The 20,924-nt window shown below is 41.0% G+C and overlaps 1 protein-coding gene and 1 pseudogene across 1 annotated transcript in view; both read left to right on the top strand.

Annotated features, from left to right (window-relative positions):
- The window catches only part of HS3ST4 (heparan sulfate-glucosamine 3-sulfotransferase 4), a 441,509-nt gene that overhangs the window by 381,575 nt on the left and 39,010 nt on the right, over positions 1-20,924 (top strand). The window lies entirely within an intron of this gene.
- On the top strand, positions 11,691-12,618 carry LOC118831544 (annotated as a pseudogene).

Here is a 20,924-nt window from a genome sequence, read left to right as displayed (position 1 = left end):
ATTAGGAACAACACCTACTAAGATCCTTGCTGCATAAGCTAGATTAGTTTTTTTCCTCAAAAAAGTCAGTGAAGCAATCTTTGACATTTAATTGGTCTATGGGACTAGGGGTTGAACCACCACCTTTGCTTCTTGGTCATCTAAGAACAAAGCCCCTGAATAAGAGGGGTTCTTAGGCTTAACTCCTGCTGATGAACATGTATATCTACCACTGGGGCAAACAGAGAGACAGCGATACTGGGCCTAACTGAATCCATGCCACATGCTTCCTGAATAACTGTTCCATGCTTTTGCTAAGTAAACCTTCTTTTATAATATTAGATGGTCTACAAATGTCATAGTTCATTCCAACCCTAAGTTGGAACCACCAGACTGGCTTGAATTAGACCTGGCCCAAAAAAGAGCTGGAATGGACCTTAAAACAAAGAATGATAGAGCAGGAAGTGACCTTAAAATGTAGAACATAGAATGACAGAATTGGAAGGGACCTTACTTTAAGAACAGTGCCTTGCACATAGCAGGGGCTTCATAAAGGTTTATTGAATTCATTTCAATTCAATCCAGTTGAAAATGGAATATTAGAGCCAAAAGGTACTGGAGAACATAGAATGTTCGAGCTGGAAAAAACTATAAAACAGAGTACCTAACATGTCAGATTTGGAAGACTGCACCAAAGTTTAAAGCTAAAATAGTTGCTAATCAGAGATAATTGAGTTAATGATCACATTTTCAAGATGAAGAAGTTGAGTCCCAAGTGCTTTGGTCACAGAGTCCCCAGACTAGTTTCATCTGGTCTATTCTGAATAGATACCCAATTCTGTTTTTATGCTAATTATAGGAAATGGGATCTCAGTGGAAGGGAGCTCATCAGCACGTCAACCCTGTTGAGTTTGCTTGTTTGTTTTAAAGAGCCTGAGCCATACTACCACCCCAGGGACAAGGTGATTTTTTCATCAGGAACTTTCATTTGGAGGCTTCCTTCCACTAGAATAAATTCCTACTAGGGCACTCTTCCTGGTTTCCTTGGCCAGGCCAGTCAGTCAGTCAACAAACATTTAGATTTTTACTAGGTGCTAAAAACTGTTCTAAGCACTGGAGATACAAGAAAGGCAAAAATCACCTTCCTGTCCTAAAGGAGCTTATAGTCTAATGTGAGGAGACAACATGAAACAGCTGTACACATACAAGATATATACAGTATCAGTGGGTAATCTCAGAGCAAGGGGACTAGTGCCCTGTGTGTCTGAGAGGGATGGGAAGGAGACTAGGAAAGGCTTCCTGAAGAAGGTGGGATTTGAACCGAGCCTTGATGGATGCCACTGAAGCCAGGAGATATAGATGAGAAGGCAAGACATCCTGGAGAGCCAGTAAAAATTTGGAAGATATAATGCCATGTTTGAGGAATTATAAATAAGATTATAAAATATGTGGGTGGGAGTAGAAAATAGGGATATCGAAAAGGTAGGAAGGGGCCAGGATGTGAAGGGCTTTCAAAACCAAACAAAGGACTTCGTATTTGATCCTGGAGGCAATAGGAAGTCCCAGGAATTTGTTGGGTTGGAGACAGACCTATGCTTTAGGAAAATCAGTCCAATAGCTACATGAAGGATGGATTGATTGGTGAGAGACTCGAGCCAGGAAGAAACACTGCACCCCTTTCTTGAGCCAGGCCACAGATTTAGGGCATTTTCAGGTACCCAAATAGCATTCATACTGAAGGAGTTTTCATGTTGTGCATAAGGAGTAAAGGATAACATGGAGAAACTCAAATATTGGCTCTACAACTAACTACTAATTTGTCCATAAAATCAAGACATATCACCTCTCTCCTCTCAGTTTCTTCACTCAGAAAACTGGGAAGACTAAATGATCTAAGTCTTTTCTTCATCAGGTTCCTATTACCCTCTGATCTCAAGAGCACAGTCTATATGGAGATCTCTTTCTTGCATGGACAACTTTCTAAGGTGACTTTATGGAACAGAGCTATTACTAACCCTTTTACACCTCCCTCCACCACCCCAGCTTCCTTCCTGGAAGCATCTCAGAAATCATTTCACTTCTACTGTCAAACTGATTCTGTTGATCTTCTCAAAGGGGAAGCTTTTATGCAAACTATGTCAATGCTGCTACCTGGAAGCAGTTCAGTGTGGAATACCATTCATTCTCCAGTGCAGGACACTAGTCTCTTCCCTTCATCCTGCCCTGAGCAGGGGTCCCTGGGGCACAGAATCAGTGAGAGGCAAATAGCCACTTGATGAAAAGTTAACAGGTGACATCATTAATCATGCTCTTTATAGCTCTTAGAATAGTACCTGGTGCATTGTAGGTCCTTAATAAATTCTTCTTCCATTCTCTTTTTCCCATCACACTTACAGGATAACTGAGGTATTGGGGGCAATTGAGGTGGGAGCTTTGATATTAATATTTTGATACTTTGATATTTTTGATATTTTGATATTGAGTCTCATGTGTAAAGGAAATAATTGTGGATATGGTGTTAGTGGACTTAAGTTCAAATTATTCCTGCACTTCTTACTGGACCTGATCATCTCTAAGATGTCTTTTAGCTCTAGTGATCTCTCAGCACACGAATGGCTCTAATTCCTGTGATCCAAATGGTAGAATCTTTTAGAAAGCCTGTGGATGCAAAGCCCTCGGGGAGTATTGGAATCAAAGTCAGGAGACCTGGGTCCTATTTCTGTTTCTTACTGGTACACGGCTTTAAGCGTGTTCCTTCTCTCTGGAACTTAGGAAAAGTCATATCCCTTCAATTTCTAGAAGACTGATTAGATCCCTTCTAGTAACTGAGCATGCTTATGAAAAAAAATGGCTATAGCTGGATAAGTTCTTTTGAGGAAAGGGTGTTAAAGATCCCCAGAAGATTCTGTTAACTCCAATTGAGGTAGTGATATATCCTTCATGGATAAGTGAGGAATTTCCAAATCCCTCTGATCCTTTTGACCCAGGAGCATTTGCCTTGGGACTAAAGTCCCATAGACAACTTAGGCATTTTACAATGTGGATTAGTCAATTACACGGTTACTTTGAATTTTTAGAAGTATGGAATTTAGGGCAGAAAGGGACGTTATAAATAATCTAGTTCAAGCCCCATCTGAAAGGATTGAGGCCTAAAGAGGCCATAATGTTTCCAAAGTCATGTAGCTAAATGATTGGCAGAGCTAAGATTCAAATCCAGGTATTCTTGAATCCAAATCACATGTCTTGCTGACTACCTATCCAGCTTGCTTCTGATGTCCTCATCTTAGTCCCGTCTCCTTCAGAAGCCATCGTAGGACTCTAATAGTACTGACTGGGGATTTGCCTCATGGAAATCACTCTTGTTGTTTTGTTATAAAGCAGAGATATTTGGAACCTAAAAGAAATTAAACTAAGATGAATATGTGTGATGAATTAAATGTATTAAACAAAGATGAATATGTGTGATATATATTTGATATGTCTTATGTATACAAAGAGCTTTTCAAATTATAAATTTCTCTTTCCCTTCATGTGCCAAATTAATATATACATACACACTAGAGGAAGAGAAAAGAAGGAGAGAATAGAAGGGACGAGAGATGAAGGGAGGGAAAGGGGAGAGGAGGAATGAAGGACATTTGGAACATTATGGTTCACAAAAACACATTGCATATATTAATGTAATTGATTCTGACAACAACTCTGGGTAGAGCAAATATACTCAATTTACAGATGAGGAAACAAGCTCAGAAAAGTAAAGCCGCTTACCCAAGTTTTGGGAGAAGCCAGAAACAAGAGGTTAACTTAAGAAATATTAATTGACCTAAGTTCAATGTAGTATCACATCCTCGTTGGCAGTTTCCTTTACTCAGTGACTTGAACATACTGTGGGCTTAAAAGCCAGGCGACACAGTGGATAGAGTGCCGGGACTAAAGTCAGGAAGACCTGAGTTCATGTCTGGCCTCAGATACATACTAGCTGTGTGTCCCTGGGCAAGTCACTTAAGTCTGTTTGCCTCTGTTTCCTCATCTGTAAAATGAGCTGGAGAAAGAAATAATAATCAGTATCTTTGCCAAGAACACTCCCAAAGGGGTTACAGAGTCAGACATGACTGAAACAACTCAACAACCAACACTACCACCACCACCACCACCACCAAAAAACCAACACTAAGTTAGCCACAGCTAAGTGCTGTGAGAGAGGCAGTTTAGAATAACAAAAGAGACTACAGAGTTAGAATCAATCAGTCATTTAGTAAGGAATTATTAAGTCCCTATCATGTGCTGACTATTGTGCTAGGCACTGGAGACACAAAGGAAAAGATGAAATAGTCCCTGTTTCTGAAGAGGTGTATTTTATTTGTTGACCATTTATCAAGTTCCTGCTATGCTACTATATACCCTGAGCATACAAGAACAAAAATATAAAGTCCCTAAGCTTGAGAAATTATCATTTTACTAGAGGAAAACAACAGATAAAACATCATGGTACATTGAAAAGCATGAAAAATTTGGAGTCACAAGACTTGAGTTCAAATCTTGGTTTTACCATTTGCTGACCATGTACCCTTTTGAGTTCTAATTTTTCTTAATCTCTTTGGGCTTCAGCAACCTCATGTGTAAAATGAGGGAGTGGGACCAGACAGCCTCTAAGGTCTATTCCAGTTCTAACTCCAGCAGCCTATGATTATAAATACAAAATTATTTTTGAGGGTGAAAAAAGACTCTAACCATTGAGGGGACTGATAAAAGCCACCTGGAAGAAGGGGCATTTGATTTGATATTTGAGAGGAACTAGGGATTTCAAGAGGCAGAGGTGAGATGGAGAGCCTTCTAGTCCTGGAAAGAGTTTAACAAAGACATGGAGAGGCTAGATGGAATATTACTTGCTGAAAATCATGAGTAGGCCAGTTGGATGATAACAAAAAGGATGTAAAGGTAGTCAACAGTCAGACTGTAAGAGCTTTAAATGCTAAACAGAACAATTGGTATTTTATCGTATAGGAAATTGGGAGCCACTGAAATTTCTTGAGTAGGGGAATAATATGATTAGATCTGTGCTTTTGAAATATCATTTGGGCAATTATATGGCATGTGGATTGGAAAGAGGAGAGAAGCAAGATATTGTAGTAGTCCTTGAGGAAAATGATGTGAGCCTGTATTAGGATGATGGTTGTATGAGTGGATGGAAAGGGATGGATGCAAGAGAAGTGAAGATAGCATCAATGAACCTTAGCTTATGATTGGCTGAAAGAGACAGGGGTTATGGAAGAGTGATGGGTCAAAGACTACTCTTAGGTCACCAACCTGGGTGACTAGAGGGATGGTGTTGTCCTTGATAGAAAAGAAGAAATTTAGGAAGAATTCTCTGACACTGGATGTTTTCAAGAAGAGGGTAGGTGACCATTTTAGGGGAATGTTGAAGGGGAGATTTCTGCCCTGTTGTAAGGATTGGAATAGATGAGATCCCTTCCAACTCTGAACCAATAGTCTTGAAAACATTATTGGAAGGATCCAATGTAGTTATGTATGTAGAATGCTATCTGTGAGTTATTATTAACATGTAAACGATTCCTTTAAAACTTTAAAACAGGGTTATCCCATCCATCTCCCTTTGATGTTTCTTTGGAAATACCACAGATAGAAAAGGCAATTTTTTTTAACAACATCAATACTAGGGAAATAAAATGAAGTCCAAAATGCTGGCATTGGGCACTTTTTAAAAGACACAAGCAATTTCAATTAATTCTATAGCAAAAAGGTTGAAAAACATCAGCGGTAATTTTAATTGATTGTTCTACGTTATTCCTTTGTTTTGAAAATGAGTGAGATGGATGTATCTTGATCTACATCTGCACGCTTTAGCGCAAAGAAAACTAAGCCAGCCAACAGAACTCGGATATAAATTGTACTTTTTCCACTTACTTAATCTGTGTGATCTTGGGAAAGTAATTTCATGTCTTGCCCTGAGTTTCCCCATCTATAATATGAGAGGGTTGAATTAAATGGTCACCAACATCCCTTTAGCTCTAAATCTATAATCCTATTGATGAGTTTTATAGTGATATGACTATGGACAAGTAACTTAGCTTCTGTGGCCCACAGTTTCTTTTCTTTTTTGTCAAATAGGGATCCTAACATATGTCCATCATAAACCTTAAAACCTATATAAATGCAAGTAGCTGTTGCCACCATTTTCATTCCACCTAATACAGCCATACATACTGTTATGGGCACTCAAGACACTTTTGGTAATAGGATTCCCCTGGGGCTCCAGATCTGAGTTTCCCATGCTTTCCAGTTATGCAGCTATCTCAAAGCAAAGAATTCCCCTGGTACCTTCAGTGGGAGTGGCTTATTTAATCACCACGATCACTGGCAGAAGAGTCCCTCATTTACCAGCTGTTGTTTGCTGGCTGGTAATTGGACACCAGGGAGCTAGTGATCACAGCTGTATGGCTATGGAGGGGCCAACACACACACACATATGCACACATACTCACACATGCACTCATGCACACACACATACTTACTACATCTCATCATACTCTGACAGTTATGTCTGCCAGCCATCGATACGTAGTAGGTAGAGCTAGCTATGTCTTCCTCTGTTAAAGTTTACTTGCTTTCTAGGTCTTCCCTGAAGATGTGCTATAGCTATTACACAATGTGATTGACATGAGCTTTCCTGAACTAGTGTAGGATGGGGAAGATGTGGACAGATAACAGTTCATGTGAAAAGAACCTGGGGCTTTGTAATGAGCTGCAGACTCAAGATAAGTCGACGATGTGATCTGGAAGCCAAAATAGCCAATATAAACTTAAGCTTTATTAACAGAAGCCGAAGGAAGGTTTACCTTGTTTAGGCCAATCAGTCAATCAATCGAGGAAGCAAGCAAGAGTCATTTATTAAGCAACTATTATGTGCCAGGCATTTAGGGATGAAAATATAAAAGTGAGGCATTTCCTGTCCTTAAGGTGGCTACTTTATGCTGGTGGATACATCTTCACAGGTAAGTGAATGAAATATAGATATAAAATAAATACAAAGTTATTGGAGTGGGGCAGGTAGACACTCATAGGTGGCCAAACAGAATAAGTTTTCTGGACAAGGTAACAGCAGAGCTGAGCAATGAAGCAAGCTGGGGAGTCCTAGAAGCTGAAGTAAGGAGGGAAAGCATTCTAGGCCTGAGGGACAGTCCAGGCAGGGGTACAGGTGGGGGAGATTGGATGTCTAGGGAATAGCCAGTAGGCCAGTTTGGACCTGGATCACATCTAGTCTGTTGTATTTAGTTTTGTGTGCCGTGTTTCAGGATATTGACAAGATACAGCATATCCAAGAGGAGGGTTATTAGGGTGTTAAGAGACTCGAATCTTTGAAATATGAAGGAACTGGGATTTTTTTTTTGCTTAAATAAGAGAAGATTTAGAGGGAAAGAGGCAGGATCATTGTCATCAAATGTATGGTGGGCTGTCATATAGTTGCAAAGTACTTTAATGTATAACAACAAGAAAAATAATAAATGACAGTGCTTAAAAATTTACAAAGTACTTTTTAAATTCGATCTGCTTTTATCCTTACAATAACGCTAGAAGGTAGATACTATCACTATCTCCCTTATACGGATGAAGAAACTGAGACAGGCTAAATGACTTGACCCAGGGTTACATAGCTAGTAAGTGTCTGAGGCAGGATTTGAAGTTAGATCTGTCCCTCTTCCAGGTCCAGCAGGGTGCCCGCTTACTTATGTAAATGACAGTGTGTCCTTTGAGGCATGTAACAGCCTATATACTTCAAGTGTAATGATCCTTATCTTGTATTTCAGGAAACTGGATAAGTTAAATGGCTTGGCTGTGGCCACCTGGCTAGCAAGTGTCCAAAGTGAGATCTTAACGCAGGTCTTTCTGCTGCATGCATGTCTAGTGCATGCACTATCCACTAGGCCCAGCTAATATGTCCTAGAATACCTGTAACATGTTTCTCCATTATTCTCTATGTCCAAGTGGAGCTGCAGTTTCCAGGCATTGTAGTAATCCTATTGGATCACTATATAATGTGATTTTTGTTTATCCAACAGACATTAAGTAAACATTCATGAAACATCACTTGTGCCAGGAGTTGATAGAAATACAAAGATCATTTAAGCATGGCCCCTGTTCTCAAAGAGCTTGAAGTCTGCTAAGGTAGTTCAAGAATATAATGACTGAAGCCACTTTTGCTTACCAGAAAGACACACCCCTCTGGTGCTGGGACCAACCAATGGGCCCACCTTCAATTCATTGTCCCACTGCTCAGATCCATGGGCCGAAGAATTGGATATGTTCATACATTGGGCTTGCCATTTCCTTTTTAACAAATGACCCTAAAGTATGACAGTTTTGCTCAGCAGAGAACCAAAAAATAACAGCATTGATTTCTTTAGTTAAAGGATCAATGGAAAGTTGTTCTGGGAGTTCCCCTGAAAGAGATGCTTGATTGGGATTGAACTGAGGGTACTGCTGCCTGGGAGGTTCACCTCCTTCCTGCACTTTATTTTTAAAATTGGCTGCAAGTGAGCACTCCAGGCCTTCTCACTGATAGCTCTTTGTTTCAATGTGAAGGGGCACATATTCAAATCAGCGGGGAGCATTTGAGCTGCCTGACTCACACTGACTTTTGGTAGAGTCAGAACACTAAATGCCCTTGCATTTAAATCTGACAGTATTACTGCCCCTCTGAGTGCCACTGGACATCAACGCTTAAACGTTCCTTCCATCTACGTGACTTGGATTCCATCAATGTGGCTTGGATTCCATCACTGGTGAGAGACAGCACAACATACTGGATAGAGCAAAGGCCTTTGAATCAGTTCAGTTTGGGTTCAAGACTTGCTTCTCTCACATACTGACTCTGTGACCCTGGCTAAGTCAATTAACATCTCAGTGCTCCTGGCAACTTGCTATATATTATAAGACTATTTATTATAGAGGTGCTGGTTGACTTGCCTAGAGGAAGTTCCTTACCAGGAGCTCCTTCCATTACATGTCCAACCTAGATAGATAGATCGATCGATAGATAGATAGATAGATAGATCATCTATCTATGTCCCATAATTCAGTCCTCCACCAACAAAGAAGCATGGAATCTATCCCATGTTCCTTTGCTTTAAGTATTAATGTATTTTGTCTTTCATTACCATTGTTTTGCAGTATTTCCTTTCTTTCTCCAAGAGAGCCATCATTTGTAACAATAAATAAAAATGAAAGAGGGTGATAAAAGCCATTCCGAAAAACTAACCAACTCATCTACCAAGTCTGGCAGTACATACACATATTCTACACACATAGTCCCCCACCTCAGCAATCAAGGAAGGAAGGTGCATTCTTATATTTCCTCTGTGGACACAGTTGGGTCACAAGTCATAAGTACACAAGATTCAAATTTTATTTTCTGTTGTTCTTTCTATTTAACCTCCAATCATATTGTTTTCCTGGTATTGCATATTTTAATTTGTATCAGTACTTAAAAGTCTTCATATCTTCTATAGTCTTCATATTAATCATTTCTTTTTACTATCAGTTTTTTCTATTAAAAAGTATTTATTTGTTCTCCACCCATTATTTTCCCCTGAGAGGGAGCTGGGAAATAACTAAAACCCTGGTGACAAATATACATGTGGACAGTTAGGTGGTGTTGTAGATAGAGTATTGGGCCTGGAGTCAGGAAGACTCATCTTCCTGATTTCAAATGTGACTTCAGACACATAGTAGTTGTGTTACCCTGAGCAAGTCACTTAACTGTTTGCTTCAATTTCCTCATCTGTAAAATGACCTGGAGAAGAAAAGGGCAAACTACTCTGCCAAGAAAATTCCAAATGGGGTCACAAAGAGTCAGACAAAACTGAAAACAACTAAACAAACAAAAATATGTGTCGTCAAGAAAAATAAAGTCCTATGTTGGCTAATGCGCCATATTAGTCCATTATATTAATTGAGCATAATATATTGAACCGTTCCCCGGTCAGTACATATCAGCTTTGTTTCTAGTTCTTTGCTACTACCAAAAGTGTAGCAATAAATATTTGGACGTATATACATTTTTTTCTTTTTGTCTTTAACTTCTTTGGTATATATGCCTAGCAGTGAGATATCTAGGTTGCAGGGTATGAACATTTTAATCTCTTTCTTCACATATATCAAATTACTTTCCAGGGTGGTTGGAGCATTTATTGTACCACTAAACATGTATTAGTGTGCCTGTCTTTCCACAACCCATTCAATGTTGGCTATTCTCATCTTTTATAATCTTTGCCAATTTGATGAGGTGAAACCTCAGAACTGTTTGGACTTGCATTTCTCATATTATTTGTGATTTAGAATGATCTTTCATATGATTATAATTCACAATTTTTCTTTTGAGGATTGTTCAAATCCTCTGACCATAATAGATGATTATCTATTGGGACTTTTAGTCATATATATTTGTTTTAGTTAGGTATATAACTTGGACATCAGAACCTTATTAGAGATATTCAATACAAATTCCTTCCCCCTTCCCCCAACCTAGCTAGATAAAGCATTTATTAAGCCCTTGATATCTGCTGGACACCATGCTAAGCACTGGAAATACAAACACAACCATAAGGAAAGACAGTCCCTGCCCTCCAGGAACTCTAATGAAAGAAAACAAAATAGTAAGGGAGATGAAAAAGGGAAGGGAGGGAAGGTACCCTGAAAGGGGCAAGACAGAAAATTAGTACAGAGCGTCAGTTGCTGAGCCTGGTTAGAGATGAGCATGGCTGGCATGGGTATTTTCTCAAAAGGAGGTTCCAAGGTGGAACTCACCGAAAGGCTTCAGGGGTCAGAGGTATCTCCCTCAAGAAAAAGTCTCCAGGCTGGAGATGGAAAAGTAGTCCAGAGTCAGGAACTGAATTGAATTGGAGTAATTAACAGCTTCTCTTGTCCTAGTTGTATAAGGTTTTTTGTGTATATGCGCCAAAGTTTTTCAATATCTTATAATGAAAATTATCAAAGTTATCTTTCGCGATGATTTCTGTCTCTTGTTTATTTAATAATATTGCCTAGACATAGCTGCACACCCCCATTCTCAAGAAAAAGTGTGTCATAGTAGAAAGAGCTCTGGCTTTACAGACAGAACCCCTGGGCTTGAATCCAAGTTAGACTACTTGCTAACAAGATAACCTTGGAAGAATCACTTCCTTTCTCTAAATCTCAGTTTTCTCATCTGTCTGTAAGAATAAAAATACTTTCACTGCCTTTGTCAGGGTTGTTATGTGAATGAAATTAGATCATATGTAGAAATAAGCCTATAACCCCCAAAGAAATCAAAGAGGGAAAGGATCTATATTTATAAACATATTTATTACATTTTTCTTAGCTTTTTAAAACAGAGGGTTTTTTTATTGATGGTTTTCTGTTTCTTTTTTTTTCCTTTTTGGGATCTTTTTCAAGAGGCAATCGGTGGATTCTTTCAATTTCTATTTTACCCTCTGGCTCTAGAATATCAGGGCAGTTTTCCTTGATAATTTCTTGAAAGATGATGTCTAGGCTCTTTTTTTTTGATCATGGCTTTCAGGTAGTCCAATAATTTTTAAATTATCTCTCCTGGATCTATTTTCCAGGTCAGTGGTTTTTCCGATGAGATATTTCACATTGTCTTCCATTTTTTCATTCCTTTGGTTCTGTTTTATAATATCTTAATGTCGAGAGCTAGGAGGGCAGGAGGCCAGGCTGGAGCTGGGGAAACTGAGGCCGAGGCCGAGAACAGGGTCCCGGAGACATGTTCCTGGTTAATTCATTCCTGGGCAGGAAGGGTGGCGGCGGCGGCGGGGGTGCCGGCAAAGCTCTCGGGGGGCTGCTCAGTGGAGGCGGCGGTGCTGGAGGCATCGGCAATGTCATGGGGGGCTGCTCAGCGGAGGCGGTGGCGGAGGGCCTGGGGCCTCATGGGCTTCCTAGGAGGCGTCATCAGCGCCATCAGTGAAGCTGCAGCCAATTATAACCCAGAGCCCCCGCCCCCTCGATCCCACTTCTCCAACATCGAGGCCAACGAGAGTGAGGAAGTCCGGCAGTTCAGGAGGCTGTTTGCCCAACTGGCAGGAGATGACATGGAAGTCAGTGCCTCAGAACTCATGAACATCTTGAACAAGGTGGTGACTCGACACCCTGACCTGAAGACCGACGGTTTTGGCATCGACACCTGTTGGAGCATGGTGACCGTCATGGATAGTGATACCACTGGCAAACTTGGCTTTGAGGAGTTTAAGTATCTTTGTAACAACATAAAGAAATGGCAGGCTGTCTACAAACAGTATGATCTAGACCGCTCGGGGACCATTGGCAATAATGAGCTTCCTGGAGCCTTTTCAGCCGCAGGCTTCCAGCTCAGCCCAGAGCTGTACCAGATGGTCATTCGGTGATATTCGGACGAGGATGGGCACATGGATTTTGACAACTTCATCAGCTGTCTTGTGCGCATGGACGCCATGTTCCGTGCCTTCAAGACTCTGGACAAGGATGGCAGTGGTCAGATCCGAGTGAACATTGAAGAGTGGCTGCAGCTGACTATGTACTCCTGAAGCCCATGCGTATGTCCACCTGACTGGTCATCAGCCCCCTACCACCACCCAGGACAGAGATTACCAGGACACTGCCCTCCCCCTCCCCCTCTCCTGCATTTCTGTCGTTCCCCGATGTGGGAATCCTCTGGCGCAGGCACCACCAGACACTGATGCTGTGTTGTCCCTGAGGTGCCCCTCCTACCCCCGACTGTACCCATCAAGAAGTCCCCATTACCCACTCATCCCCAACCCCTCTTCCAGCTCCAGAACGTGCCAACCAACCACATGTTTCTGCCCCCAGCACTCCTGTAAACATGTCACATGCTCTAACATGCCAGCCACATGCTTCCCAGCCTCCTTAGAAATATGCTCTAATGTGCTGTCCCCCTGTAGACATGCTGTAACATGCCTGCCACTGCCCCTGCAAATATACTTTACATGCTTTAACATGTCAGCCAGGTGCCATCATACTCTGCCCCCATGGGGTTCATCTGGTATCTAGTACCTTGTCCAACTACTCATGTGCTTCAGGCCCTATCCCCTCCTCTCTGGGTGGGCCTGGGAGCACGGGCAGGGCTTCAGGGCTGCCCCAAAGCCCAAAATAAACAGTGGTCACAAGAAAAAAAAAATAATATCTTAATGTCTCTAGCTTCCACTTGCTCCAATCTAATTTTTAAGGTGGTATTTTCTTCAGTGGTCTTTTGGACCTCCTTTTCCATTTGGCTAATTCTGCCTTTCAAGGCATTCTTCTCCTCATTGGCTTTTTGGAGCTCTTTTGACATTTGGGTTAGTCTATTCTTTAAGGCATTATTTTCCTCAGTATTTTTTGGGTCTCCTTTAGCAAGTTGTTGACTTGTTTTTCATGGTTTTCTTGCCTCACTCTCATTTCTCTTCCCAATTTTTCCTCTACTCCTCTAAATTGCTTTTCCAAATCCTTTTTGAGCTCTTCTATGACCTGAGCCCAATTTGTATTTTTCTTGGAGGCTTTTGATGTAGGCTCTTTTACTTCGTTGACTTCTTCTGGCTGTATGTTTAGATCTTTGTCACCAAGAAAGGCATCTAGAGTTTGAGTTTGAGTCTGAGTTCATTTTCACTGCCTGTTCATGTTCCCAGTCAACTACTTGACACTTGAGCTTTTTGTCAGGGTATGACTGCTTGTAGAGTAGAGAGTACTTTGTCCCAAGCTTTAGTGTCCAAGTACTGATGTTTTCAGAGCTACTTCTACTCCACTGTCAGCCCAGGCTCTGTCACAGCAGCGCTCCTCTTCCACCAAGAACTGACAACCAGGACTGCAATGCAGATCCAAGCAGGGCACAGCAAGAGAACCTGCCTTCGTGCCCACAAAGCACTCCTTGCATTCCTACTCTGATCTGCTGCTGCCACCTCCACAATTGCACCACCTCTGCCCCAACCCTGGGCTGGTGGCTGGACCGCTCTGATCTCGATCCTGCAGTTTCCAGCTAACTTGCTCTTTGGAGTTTGTGGGTTGAGAAGTCTGGTAAATTCTACAGCTCAATGATTCATGGCCCTAAGGCCTGTTTCAGCTGGCTGACTCCCAGTCTGGTCTGTCCTGGCACAGCCCACACTGGGCTGCGCTCCGCACCCAGCACCATCCGAAAGACCCTTCTGGTGACCATCCAGGCTCTCCTGAACTGGAGACCTGTTTCCCTCTTCTATTTCGTGGGTTCTGCACCTCTAGAATTTGTTCAGAGCCATTTTTTTGGTGTTCGGAGGGATTTGGGGGAGAGCTTAAGCAAGTCCCTGCTTTCCAGCTGCCATCTTGGCTCTGCCTGGTTTTCTTTTTCTTATATCATCATAGTTACACCTAGTATCCATCTCCCACTACTTTCCAGAAAGCTATCTCATAAAACAAATAACAGTTTTTAAAGAGAAAAAAAATCAGCTCAAATGATGGATACGTTGAAAAAGTCTGAAACCATGTGCAATATGTAATACCTGTGGACTTCCAACCTCCACAAAGGTGTGGGTTGGGGTATCTTCTCATATCTCTCCATTCTAGTGAACAATTTTACAATTTTGTTGCATTCACTTTTTATTTTTTTTTTGCTGTGTTGTTGTTTCCATTTATATTGTTCTAGTTGCTGTATATAGTGCTTTTTTTACCTCTGTTAACTTCATTCTGCATCAGTTCATGTAGATCTTTCCATACTTCTCTGTATTTATCACATATATCATTTCTGATAGCACAGCAATATTCTATTATATTCATGTAGCACAATTTGTTGAATAGATGCCCAATTGATGGGCATCTACATCGTTTCCAATTCTCTGCATTCACAAAAAGTACTCTATAGCACCTCTTGTTATGGTAGCCTAAAACTGGAAACTAAGGTGTTGTCCTCCTACTGGAAAATGGCTAAACAAATTGTGGTGTGTGAACATAACAAATGACCAAATGAATTATTTCAAAGAAAACTGGGGACAACTCTGAACTGTTAGAAAGTGAAGTGAGCAGAACCAGGAGAACAATTTATACAATGATAATAACATTATAGAGAAAACAAGTTTGAAAGATTTTAGAACTCAGTTTAGCACAACGATAAACCGGAAGTCCCAAAAGAATGAAGGTGATGCACTTACTAGTAGAGAAGTGATGAAATAAAAATAGAGAGACATATATTTTTGTTCATGGATAACATGGGAATTTGTTTTGCTGAATTATATAAACATGAATTGAGGGATTCGTGTTGTTTTTAAATTTGCTAAATGGGAGGGAATAGAAAGCATACAGTAATTTTAATCCTGGTAACTTGAAAGAGAAATTAAATAATGAAAACTAAATAAAACAAAAAAATTATACTGCCAAAAGTATACTGCAAATCATAAAACCCTATATTAATGTGAGCTGCTTTGTAAAAATATTAAGAATCAGATCCTACAACCCAGTCTAGGCTGCTAGGAACCCACAATCTTGCTCATATGTTGTGACTCAGAATGTGTTGGAACAGTGTATCTCTGTAAGGAGGGCTCATCCATTAGATGTTGCCAAAAGAAGCAGATTCTGCAACCATGTTGTAAAATACATGAAGAGAAATTGAGCTGGGCTTCCCATATGCAAGTTAACAGGTCTACTTGGGAAAAACAGGCACCCCAGGAAGCCAGGGTAGAATTGGCTTTGGACCAGCCATATAAAGCCTTGGAGATTTAGTGCCTGCTCTATCACTAGCAGGCTTTGTGACCCTGGGCAGGTTGCATCCTTTTTCTATGTTTCCATTTCCTTATCCATAAAATGGGCTTTCTTATTATTCTATCCACTTTATGTACCTCAGAAGAAGCTTGTGAGGATCAAACGAAAGTATGGGAAAGGACTTTAAAACCAAAATTTGCAGTACAAATGAACGAATGTATGAATGAGCAGTTATCAGGCGCTTTGTTGTTACTCTGCTACATACTTCGCTATGCACCGGGGATACCAAAACAAAAGTGAGGCAATCTTGGCTCTCAGGGAACTTATATTCAAATAGTCAGTAGTGAGAAATGAAATGTTAGGGGGTGGCCACCAAGGAAGTGAGTGTCATACAGCCATTATGTGTCAGAAATGGGATTTGAACCCTGGTCTTGTTAACGCAGAAGTCTATTCTCTATCATACTGTACTACAATGCCTCTTGGGAGGGTATATGTTGTTTTCCAAAATACATGATTATTGTTTGGTGGACTTTAACCTGAGCTATGGAAGAGATCTGTCTAACATGTCCCCCAGCTTCCACCAAAGCCTCAGTGCAACCTTGTGGGTTTTGTCGAGTTGAATTAAAGGATATAAAACTGCTGTGGACTGAATTTAGTGTGGGAGTGCAGAGACAAAGATGACATCACAGATAATCAGAAGGAGAAAAAGGAACTCGGCACTCAGTGCAGTCCCTGGCAAAATGAACAGTGATTTACTCAAGCAAATTACAAGTTGTAAAATATTTACAACTAATTTACTCCTCCTTTTCTAGGAGCTGTGGTGGTAGATGTAGGGATGCTGTTTGGGTAGTAAACACAGTAAGCAATTTTCATTTTGGCGGGACTGTTCTCAGAAGCAACCTCAGGCAACAACATAATCTACATTTTTCCCCAAATCTTGCCTGTGTATATAAGTCTTGAATACCGGTAGCTGGGCTTTTTGCATTAGGAATTCAGATATTTTATGAGCTGGAGCGAACACTTGAATTCCCAACAATTTGTCTCCCATGTGGAGCGACAGGAAGAGAAACAGACGGTTCCTTCTGACAGCCTCATTTCCCCAGTTTCTACACATCGTCTGGCCTCAGGAGTGACTTGCTCTGTGTATGAGGTCTGGGGCTAGCAGCAGAGCTGACAGGAGAGGGATCAGAAAGGTCTTTTTCTCTTTGAGCTCTGTTGCTGAAGGGAAAAGAGCCCTTTAAAGCTTCAGCATAGCAGTAGCAACAACAGCAATAATAATCATAGGCATTGTATATCATGATTAAGGTGTGCAGAGTGCTTTATGCAAGTTAGCTCATGACTCTCACAACAATGCTGGGAGGTAGGTGCTAATATCCCCATTTTATGGAAGAGGCAACTGAGACAAACTGTAAAAGGTTGTGACTTGCCCAGGGTCATGCAACTACTAAGTGTCTGAGGCTAGAAAGAGCTTAGGAGTCCTGCCTCTGACACTGCCTAGCTATGCCCCTGAACAAGTCACTTAATCTCCCTAAGCCTCAGTTATCTCACATGAAAATGGGGTAATAATAGCACTGACCTCACAGGGTTGTCACAAGAATCAAATGAGGCTATACATACATACATACATTTGTATATATAAACATATACACACATACATATATATATATATACACATATAAAATAGGAAAGTGTTAAATATATGCTATTATAGGATTTTTAGCAGGTAGGAACCCTAGACACCATTGAGTCTAGTCTGTTTGCCTTATAGTTGTGAAAACTGAAGCTCTGAGTTGGGAAGTGACCAGCCCAAATTCATATAAGCAGCAAGTAAAACCACATAACACAACCTGTGAGTCGGGACAGGATTAAGTTTAAGTCCTCTAGCTCCAAATCCAATGCTTTCTTTCCCCTACTAGGCTGAGATAATGTCTAGCAACATGGCCCTTGGATTTCCCCAGTTATCAACATTTTTTGGGGGAAAGAAATATGTTTTAGTTACAGGGGAAAAAACCCAAACAAGAGCAAACAAGGGATTAGGAAGGAGATTGAGAGAGATTTTCAGACTCCTCTGATTTTCCCAAACTACTCTACCTCCCCATTGCTCCCAAGAGTGAATTCATTAGGCAGCAGACACGATAGTGCAGCATTAACTTGCATTAACCCAAACCAGAAGCCAGAAGGTGGGAGAAGGCAGTGGTGGAGTTCAGTAATTCTTAAGTAGAAACATTATAATCTCTGCTCAACCAGTTCTACTTGACCTTGAAGAGCACTTTTCCTACTAATTTTTCTATATTCCCTGTGGCTATTCCCACCAGTCCTTTAATACCGGTGTAGAAATATATTTCCCAGTTTCTAAACCACTTCTTACTTCTTTACACCAGTGGGTTCTCCGGACAGACAGACAAACAGACAAAACCAAGGACAACATCTTCTAAGAGACGACGCTTCCTCCTCACCCATCCCTATGGAGCTAGAGTGAAGAAATCCAAAGTGGTTTCATCTGCTGCTCAAGTCAGAGTTCTGACTCTCTGAGGAGAAGCCCTCCCCTGCCTGAAGATACCATACAAGCTAGACCTTTGAGTTCCCCTACATTCTCACCAGAGGAGGCACAAACGGAAGAGGAGGCCAGGAGGAATCTTCCTTGTGACAGGAAGAAAATTCCAATCAAGTAGCTGAGTATCTAGCAACAAAGCCCAGCCCTAATTTAGGAGTTTGTCTGGAAGGATACTGTCAGATCCTGACCCCTTTCTCTGTGAGTCAGAGATTCCTTGGGAAATGTATTGGCCATTGAACCACCACTAAAGCTGAGAAGCCCCAGGATTTTCTCTGGTTGTCACAGGGACGGGGGCAGATGGCATTCAGCAACAGCAGCAGGAAGAAACAGGTGTTTTGTTTGTGTGTGTGTGTTTTTTTCTTTAGTCAGACAGTTGTCTTCTTTGAAACTCAATTTTTTGAGTAAATCATCATAACTCATCCACATTTTCCTCCAAACAACCATGAAATACTGCCCCCAAACAAATCCCAGAATAGAACCAGCAAAATGACAGAGTGAAACAATCTTTTAGCCCAAAATACTTGGAAGATTGGCAAGAAAGGTCTGTTTCACTGGAATAAAGGGGGAATGCAGTCTAGGACAGGAAGCATCCCAGCAAGCCAGTAGCAAGCCCTACCTCAGAAAACCAGTGGTAGATCCTGACCCCCAGTGCAGTGGAGCAGGCAAACACCAATAGGAGGACCCTCCATAAGCTTCAGCATAGCCATGGGCAAACAGACAACCTCCAGTGGCCAGACCTCCATGTGTTTCAGTGTAGTCCAGGGGAAATGCAGGAACACCCCACTGGCCTCAGCACACACTAAACACCAGCACTAGAACTCCAGCTCAGTGCCAGGTAAGCTGACACCCCCCACCCCACCCCCTCTGCACAGAACCAGATACAAGGGTCCCCCATGAACCCCAGGGGAACATTAGTGCAGCATCAGGTAAATGGCCAGTACCTGCAGCCCCTGGCACTAGAAGCCTGAGACAGTGCCCCTTCCATTCCAGGAGCAGAGCTGAAATTTAAAAGAAAGAAAAAGTCCAAAAAGGATGAGCAAACAACAATAAAAAAAATCTGACCATGGAAAGTTGTTATGGTGACAGGGAAGATCAAGACAGAAGAGTTCAACAATGTAAAACAACTATGAACAAAACCTCAGAGAAAAATAGGAAATGGTCTCAAGCCTAGAAAAAACTCATGGAAGAGCTCAAAAAGGATCTTAAAAATCATATAAGAGAGGTAGAAGAAAAATTGGGAAAAGAAATGAGAGTAATGCAAAAGAATTATGAAAAAAGTCAACAACTTGGGAGGAGAAAACAACTGCTTGAAAAAAATAGAATTAGCTAAATGGGAAAGGAGATACAAAAATCCATTGAAGAAAACAACTCCTTAAATAGTGCAATTGGCCAAATGGAAAAGGAAGTACAAAAGGTAACTGAGGAAAACAACTCCTTAAAAGTTAGAATTGGGCAAGTGGAAGCTAAATACTCTATGAGACATCAAGAATCAATCAAATTCAAAAGAAAAAAATGGAAGAAAGTGTAAAATACCTCACTGGATAAACAACTGACTTGGAAAATAGATCCAGGAGAGACAATGTCAGATTTATTGTACTACCTGAAAGCCATAATCAAAAGGGGGTCCAGGACATTGTATTTCAAAAAAATTATTAAGGAAAATTGCCCTGATAACCTAGAACCAGAGGGCAATATAGGCATTGAAAGAATGCACCAACTACTTCAGGAAAGAGATGCCAAAATAAAAACTCCAAGGAACAGTATAATCAAATTATAGAACTAATGCATCAAGGAAAAAGTACTGCAAGTGGCCAGTAAGAAACAATTCAAATATCAGGAAGCCACAATCAGGATTATACAAGACTTAGCAGCTGCAACATTAAAGTATTGGAGGTCATGGAACATGATATTATGGAAGGCAAAGGAGCTAGGACTGCAATCAAGAATCACCTATCTGATGAAATTGAGCATAATACATCAAGGGGAAAACATGGTCTTTCAATGTAATAGGAGAATTTTAGGCTTTCATAAGAAGAAGACCAGAATTGAATTAAAAAATTTGATCTCCAATATCAAGACCCAAGAGAAGCCTAAAAAGGGGAAAAGAAAATGAATAATGAAGCTAAACTGTTTACATGGGAAGATGATACTTGTAATTCTTAAAAATTATACCACTAATAGTACAGCTAGAAGGAATATGTATAGAGGGTACAGGTATAAAGAGAATTCGAGGCAATAACATGCAAAGTAAGGAATGAGAAAGAGGAATACACTGAGTCCAGCAGGAAGGGAGAAGTAGAATAGGGTAAATTATTTCACATCAAGAGGTACAAAAAAACCTATTTCAGTAGAGGGAAAGATGGGAGAGTGGGCAATAGGCATCACTTGGACCTTACTGTCATCAGTATTGGCTCAAAGAGTGAATGATATACGCAGTCAGTCGAACATATATATCTATTTTACCTGTCAGGAAAGTAGGAGGGGAGGAAATTAAGTAAAAGTGGGGGGGGGCGCTGACAAAAAAAGAGGGCAGGCTGGGGGAAGCGGTAGACAGAAGCAAAACACTGTCGAGGAGGGAAAGAGGGAAGGAGAGAGAGGACAAATGGGGGGAAAATAGGGTGGAGGGAAATACACAGTAATAATCATAACTATGAATGTGAGTGGGATGAACTCTCCCATAAAACAG

Source organism: Trichosurus vulpecula, chromosome 9, assembly GCF_011100635.1.
Source record: "Trichosurus vulpecula isolate mTriVul1 chromosome 9, mTriVul1.pri, whole genome shotgun sequence".
NCBI classification, from domain to species: Eukaryota; Metazoa; Chordata; class Mammalia; order Diprotodontia; family Phalangeridae; genus Trichosurus; species Trichosurus vulpecula.
The sequence above is the reverse complement of the archived record's forward strand: the minus strand, read 5'-3'. Positions and strand labels throughout refer to the sequence as shown.